Source organism: Myotis brandtii, unplaced genomic scaffold (assembly GCF_000412655.1).
Source record: "Myotis brandtii unplaced genomic scaffold, ASM41265v1 scaffold7, whole genome shotgun sequence".
NCBI classification, from domain to species: Eukaryota; Metazoa; Chordata; class Mammalia; order Chiroptera; family Vespertilionidae; genus Myotis; species Myotis brandtii.
The window spans coordinates 320,239-327,797 of NW_005370740.1; the positions used below are offsets into that span (position 1 = coordinate 320,239).

The 7,559-nt window shown below is 42.5% G+C and overlaps 1 pseudogene; it reads right to left on the reverse strand.

The window, feature by feature from the left end:
- Window positions 1-4,462: 4,462 nt before the first annotated feature.
- Window positions 4,463-5,967, reverse strand: LOC106724052 (annotated as a pseudogene).
- Window positions 5,968-7,559: the final 1,592 nt, after the last annotated feature.

Genomic DNA, 7,559 nt, shown 5'->3' on the forward strand with positions numbered 1-7,559 from the left:
CCCCACCCAGGACAGTGCATGGTTCACAGTTTTTATGGTCTGACACGCCTTGCAAGACCAGTTTCCTCCTCAACAGGAGATGAAATTGAATCTTATTTAAATAATTTGCTCAAATCACACAAGTAGTGACAAAAAATGGCATCAATCCATGGCTCTTTTGGCTCAAAAGCACATATTTAAGCACTAGTCTGTTCTGCCGGATGAATAAATCTGTGCTTTCTAATTAGGGAATTCATGATCATCACACAAGCAAGTTATACAAGTTGAGCCTTCATTGTGTCACATAAAATAAGAGATACTGTGTGCAATGCAATTTATAATAAAGTTCCAGAGCAGAGCAAATATTCAATAAATTATAGCTATAATAATTATTATTAAACAATTTTACACAGATATGTAAAATCACATTTATTTATATTCTTTACTTCACTCAAACTTTGCCCTGCCTCCAAACTTCATAATAAGCCCCCTCAGCTTTAATTTCTCCCCAGTTTCTTACCTTTTGAACTCTCTCCAAACTTCTCTGGAATTCTTTTGAAACAGGAATTTTAGGGTAATATAGGCAGGCTTAGGGAATTTTTAGAATTGGGGTCTGTGGAAAAATAATAGGGTTACAGATTGGGAGAGGGTACATCTCCATAACACAAGGAAGCCAGGTGCAGCTACATTTCCATAAGACAGGGAAGCAGCAACAGGGACATCTCCATAACACAAGGAAGCCAGGTGCAGCTACATTTCCATAAGACAGGGAAGCAGCAACAGGGACATCTCCATAACACAAGGAAGCCAGGTACAGGGAGCAGCAACAGTTGCATTTACATAAGACAAGGGAGCTGGAAGTAGCCAAAAGGGTCTATATCCTATATAATAAAACCATAATATGCAAATTGCTGGTGGAAGGACTGGTCGCTATGACACACACTAACCACCAAGGGGCAGACCCTCAATGCAGGAGCTGCCCCCTGTTGGTCAGTGTGCACCCACAGGGGGAGTGCTGCTCAGCCAGAAGCCGGGCTCACAGCTGGCGAGCACAGCGGAGATGGCAGGAGCCTTTCCTGCCTCCGAAGCAGTGCTAAGGACCCCTTGGGGGGTCCCAGACTGTGAGAGGGCATAGGCCGGGCTGAGGGATTCCCCCTCCCCAGTGCATGAATGTCATGCACCAGGACTCTAGTTTACAAAATAAAGAAGAAGGAAGAAAGCCCAGAAAGAAAAGAACAATGAGGGAGGAGGGCATCACATGTCCCATGTGGTTGACCTTTGAGTTCATGAGTTGCTATAGTGACCAAATCAAAAAGGGGGATAGTGGCCAATCAGAGGGGATATCAGGACATAGGAACTACAGCCTTTATAAACTGTGGAAGAAGGGATGGGGTGGGACTCTTTCCCCCTCCCCACGTGGGAGTCCATTCTGTGGGACTCTTTCCCTCCCTCCACGTGGGAGTCTGTATTTGTTCTTCAATAAATCTCCACCTTTGCTATACTACCCTCTGTCCGTGGATTCATTCTTTGACTCCAGTGGACAAAGAATCCGGGTTCCAATCCAAAAATTCCCTATCACTTTCCTCCCCTAGTGATTAGACAGGCCAGGCACAGGGTGTCTGCTTACATCATACATCTCCTTCCCTTGTCACCAGATTTAGACAGGCCCACCTGCTGGATTTTCAGTTCTCTGTAGAAAGTTCTCGTGAAAAACAGAGGCAGAAACATAAAATCCATCAGATTCTAAGGAAAGAGAAGAAAGCACCCTATAACCATGTAAGATGATGAAGTTAGGACTGAATTTATTCCATCTACTGGGTGCCAGGCTCTATTCTAAGAACTGAGGATCCTCCAGTGAACAAATGAGACAAAAATGTCTGACTTTGTGGAGCTTAAATCATAGTGAAAGGAAACAAAAAACAAGCAAGTAAAAATATACAGTATTATTCAGATGATAATAAATGCTAAGGATAAATAAGTAAAGTAGAGAAGAGAGACTGGGAATGATAACAGTGGTGGGGTGGAGTTGGTATCTACATTTAGCTTTGTTTTCTAACAGTAAATCCAGGGTTGAGAGCAGAGCAGAGAGAAAACATGGTCATCATGCTCAGGACTAGACCTTGTCTGGGGCATCAGTATTGATTTTGGAATGCCACCCTTGGGAACAACATATTTTCAGGGTCATTTGGGAGAAGCTTCACTCTAAGTCCCTATTCCTCACCAGGCAATATGCATTCCCACACAGCAAACTCCAGAGGTAAGCAAAGAGCCCTGAAAAGTGGATCAGTCTAAGACTGAACTTACCAAAGTGTTTTATCAGCTTTACCTCAGATTTGACATCATACTTATTGGACTAAAGAAAAAAATCTGTTTTTCAGAACTGGGTTTAGAAGTCTTCCTTGAAACATCAGGAAAGCAGTAGGAGCACCAGAAAACAGACCTAAGCTGGCTTGGGTGGGTGGAGACTGGTACAGCCACATCACTTCACTTCCAGTAGCACCACCTCTAAATTGTTGTTGCCTTGAAAAGACCCCTTCCTTAATCCCAAACAAGAAATTTCTTGCTATTCCAAAATTTTCCAGGAGATGGCAGTACATCCTTAAAAGCAGCAGACCTACCAGAAACAAATTTGCCTACTTTGTGGCTGCCACAGAAGCCAAAATTAGGTCAAGATATTTGACGGGTGGGTGGGGTGCTAAAAATTATATTAAAATCTGATTCTGTTCTAGTTCCGTGTTTCACCCAATTTTTTACTAAACAGGGCTTCATAGTGGTCTGTATGTCACCACTTAACCTTTAGCACTGTTATGCCCACAAATTGATTCTTCAACACACAGCTACTATGACTCTCCACCATCTCACCTGTGTCTGAATGTACCCAGAATTTCTCAAGCTAAGACATAGCAATCCTAAACATAAGTAAATTCATTCCACCTGACAGAGAGTGAACAGGTATTATAAAAACCTAACCCAGGGTTCATGATGCAAGCTTTGAAACCACCTTTCCTCTCCTTGGGTAAAACAAGAAGTAGAAATAAGGCCTGATCTGTAAAGCCAGATCTATAAGGCACGGCCCAGGTTAATATTTGTATTGTTGGAATCATTATATTTTGAGAAAACTAGTAGAATAAGTGAAACACAAAATCCACATTCTAAGTCATCCCCTGACCTCTACCCAAGCTCTGGTACTTGGTGTTCTTCCTTCCATTCAGTTAGAGGAAAAGAAGAGATAATCCAATAACACATTGAACTCTTTAAATCACTGGAATATTTCAGGCTAATATAAGGTGAGATGGTATAATATATTGGGAAATTAATAAGGAAAAGAAAGAATCTGACTCCACCTAAAAGTTCTGTAATTTTACTTTCTAACCTGGAATCCAACTCTTGACTCTTCTTTACAAAGGTCAGAAGAGCCCATCTGTGGTCAGCCCAGCCTGTCCTGATCTCCCCCCAAGCTGGTTCTACATTTTCTGACAATAGATAGGATCCATAGCTGCCCCTTTGAACAAATCTCATCCAGTCAGAGCCTCTCAGTACAGGGACATTGGTGGCAAAGGTCTGGATGCAGTAGGATCATATCCAGAGTAGACCTTTGGCCAGAAGCAAGCCAAAGAGATAAATATGGTAGGGTGGAGATGATATTTTTTCCAGGATGGTCAAGGGTTGTGCCTCCCTCACTCAGACCTTTGTCAGTTAGATGGCATTTTTATGGCTCTTTTTAAAAGTCTGAACTTGTAGTTCAGAGCAGAATTGAAGGCTTCCTGTTTACTCCACTCCATATTGACACAGAAGAATTCTTACTTGTTTCTGTATCTAAGAAATAATCATCATAATCATACTTCTGTATAGAACTTCATAATAATAATAATAATGGCTTTATTTATATGGTACTGTATTAACTATGTGCTAGGCACTGTTCAAATACTTTACATTTAACTCATTTTAATCATCAACAACCCTGTGACAAAAGTTCGAGTGTCATTTCTATTTTGTAAATGAAGAAACCAAGGCACAAAGAGGCTAAGTGGCTTTCCCAAGGTCACACAATAAGTGCATAGTTAGGACTTCAAACTAGGCAATTTGGCCCCAGAGTCTTTCTCCTTAACTAATACATAATACTGGCTCTACAAGGTGCTTTCACTTAGCATATTTGAGCTTGACAGCAAAACTGTGAGCAAGGTAACATAGGTATATTATTATTTCTACTTATAGATGGGAAACGAAAGCTCAAAACATGTTTCAGTGGCAAAATTGGAGCAATTACTGGATATTTTTCCTTTTTTTAAAATAGAACTTTCTATTTTATTAGATTAAAAAACACAAACAAAACCAGTAGGAACTAGGGGAAGAGATGGTGAAATAAATACAGGAAAGGGCTAGGCAAAGTTTAGAGATGACAAAGGGAGAAACGGAGAGGAGGTGGTACATTGAGAGCCCAAGTCAGGGCAGAAAAAAAGGTTTCTAAGGAATAGACATCTCTTCATTTGGTGACAATTTTCTGGCACAAGACTCAAGGCCCAGAACTAGGGAGGGGCTCAGGGGGTGGTGGGCCAGGACCCAGAGCGGAGACAGTGAGTGACAGTTTGTGGACAGTGATGAACTTCTTGTAGGCCTCACAGATGATCTTGAAGGCTCGAACAATGACATAGAATATGTCTGTAACAGGGTACTGGTATAGAGTGGGGCCATGGGTCACTTTGAAGACCTCTAAACAGGAGCCTTTGATGGCCACCCTTGGGAAAACCATTCCTCAAATGTCACATCATTGCTAAAAGTGATGAAGGTACCTAAGCAATGAGCAGGAGGGATGAGGGGTCCTGTCCTGGCACGGAGAGTCAATGCAGAAGCCATGGGAGTAGGATCAAGTCCTTCCATATCGACATTCTCTTCTGTAGGGCCTGGCTTCTCTACCAGCAGCACTGTCACTAAATGGTAGGTAATTATGAGCCCAGGGCACTTTCGCTTCTTGTGAACCTGCTTCTCTTTGTCAGCCTGGAGTCGCTCATATGTCTCCAGTGAATGTAAGTTGAGCTCCTCTGTGATCTTGGCCTCCATGAGCAGCTCCTCCTGGGTCAGTGGCTGCTCCCTGTGGGACCCTTTCGCTGCTTGTGACTGGCTCTGCCTCTCCTGTACCACAAGGATATTTGTTGTGTATGTTCAGCTGTACATTGACTCATGAACTTCCGACTGTCAGAGGCATTATCCTGTAGTTCTAGTGGTCTTGGACCTTCTGAGAGATACCATCTGGGGTGCTGACCGTTTGAGGCATTACTCTCTTGAGAGGCTCCTTTTAGGTGTTGGATACTACTTTGTGCTTCCTTCTTGACTCTTCTACTTCATCACTGGATGGTTCATTCCCTTCATCGATGTCAGAATCCACCTCATCTTCTGTGTCTGATTGGTCCCTTTGATATTTAATATCTCATGATTCTTCCATGAAATCCCCATAAATCATCTGGTAGAAATCTTCTTTATCTGCCTCCAGGAGCCCAGAAAGCCAGTTCCCCCACAGTCCCCTAGGGGGTCTGGCCCCTAGCCAAACAGAGGTCCCTCACCCAGTGGTTCTCCTACATATTTCTAACCAGACCCCATGCTCAGAGGCATTCTTCAAAAAATCATCAAAGCTACTCTTCATCCTCCTTGAAGTTGATAGGATGCCCTTCTATGGAGACATGCTGTCCAATTCCCACCTTTTCTCACCCATCCCAGGAGTCAGAGGGTTTGCTCAGAGAAGGCCAAGCAAATCTTCACAATTCCAGACCAATCCTAAAAAATGAAACAAGCAGTGGATACTCACTAGGGAAAAATCAGCCCTGGCTCCATCATGGAAGGGTGGAAAGATGCTACCTCCTCCTGACCTTTCCTTATCACATTGGATTCAATGTTTTCTCATAGTTATTTATATAATTCCCTTATTCAACTGTGCCTTTCCTGGGAATGGGAACAGGGTCTCACTCACCTCAGGATCCCTGTAACAGCTAGCATTGTATACTAGTAAGACAATAGGCATGTAATGTTCCAGAGCAGTGGTTCTCAACCTTCCTAATGCCGCGACCCTTTAATACAGTTCCTCATGTTGTGGTGACCCCCAACCATAAAATTATTTTCGTTGCTACTTCATAACTGTAATTTTGCTACTGTTATGAATCGTAATGTAAATATCTGATATGCTATATGTGTTTTCCGATGGTCACGACCCACAGGTTGAGAACCGCTGCTCCAGACGGACCCACCCCTTCTGAGCTGTTCTGCATCATTTGATCTTGACATTCAGGCACCTTCACCAGTATGCACTGTGTGAAAAGATTGGAAGCTGAGGAGATACATGCCCTAACCCAGACTCCCGACCCCCAAAGAGAGAGACATTTAAAGGTGTTTCCAAATACTGGAACCCACGGCTTGCTTTCTTGCCCATGTTCCTTCTAGTACTCTCTTCTTTATTTCCTAGAAAATAATTGAATAAGCTCAGTCACCCTGAGTGTTAGAATTTTAGAATTGGGCCCTAGCTGGTTTGGCTCAGTGGATAGAGCATTGGCCTGTGGACCAAAGGGTCCAGGGTTCAATTCATTTGTGGGCTCCTCCCTGGCCTGGGCCCTGGTTGAGGCTCATGCAGGAAGCAACCAGTCAATGTGTTTCTCTCACATTGATGTTTCTCTCTGTCTTTCCCTCTCTCTTCTACTCTCCCTAAAAATCAATGGAAAAATATCCTCAGGTGAGGATTAACAAAACAAAACAAAAAAAGAACTTTAGACTTGGAAGAAACTTTATCATATTTTAGTTAAGGAAATGGAACCTGAGGTGGTTAAACTATAGCCCTATATCACACAGCTGAGAACCCAGCATGCCTTGCCCTAGCCTGTGCTGCCCCACAGAGAACTTCACCTTTGCTGAAAAAATGCTTTCCTCACTAGCTCAGAAATTCCTGCCATTAATCAAATGTACTTTGATTTATAACATCAAAAGTCAACTTTAATGCCCAGATCTTAGCTGGGAAGAGCAGCCCACAGAGGGAGCTACCTGAGGACATTAACAGCCCCAACATCCCTCCCTTCCCCAATGTAGAGCAGCAGCAGTTTCCTGGGGGTGGGGAGCAGGGGTCGAGGGGTTCTCAACACATTTTAATATTCCAAGATGACAATGTCCTACACCAGAGTCTCTCAAAAAAGAGTAGGAGTCATAGCAGATCTAATACACAGATACAAACTAAAGAAGGCAGTCAAAATGGGGAGACAAAAAACAAGCCCCAAATGAAAGAACAAGAGAATCCTCCAGAAGAAGAGCTAAATGAAATAGAGATGAGAAGTTTACCAGAGTTCAGACTAATGATTACAAGGTTGCACAACACCATGAGAAAACATATAGAAATTATGAAAAAAAATGACCAGTAGAAATGAAGAATGACATAGCACTAATACAGAACATATTGGAAAGAATACACCATAGATTAGGGCAGTGTTTCTCAACCTGTGGGTTGCAATCAATAAAAATACATCCTGCGTATCAGATATTTACATTACGGTTCATAACAGTAGCAAAATTACAGTTATGAAGTAGCAACGAAAATAATTTTATGGTTG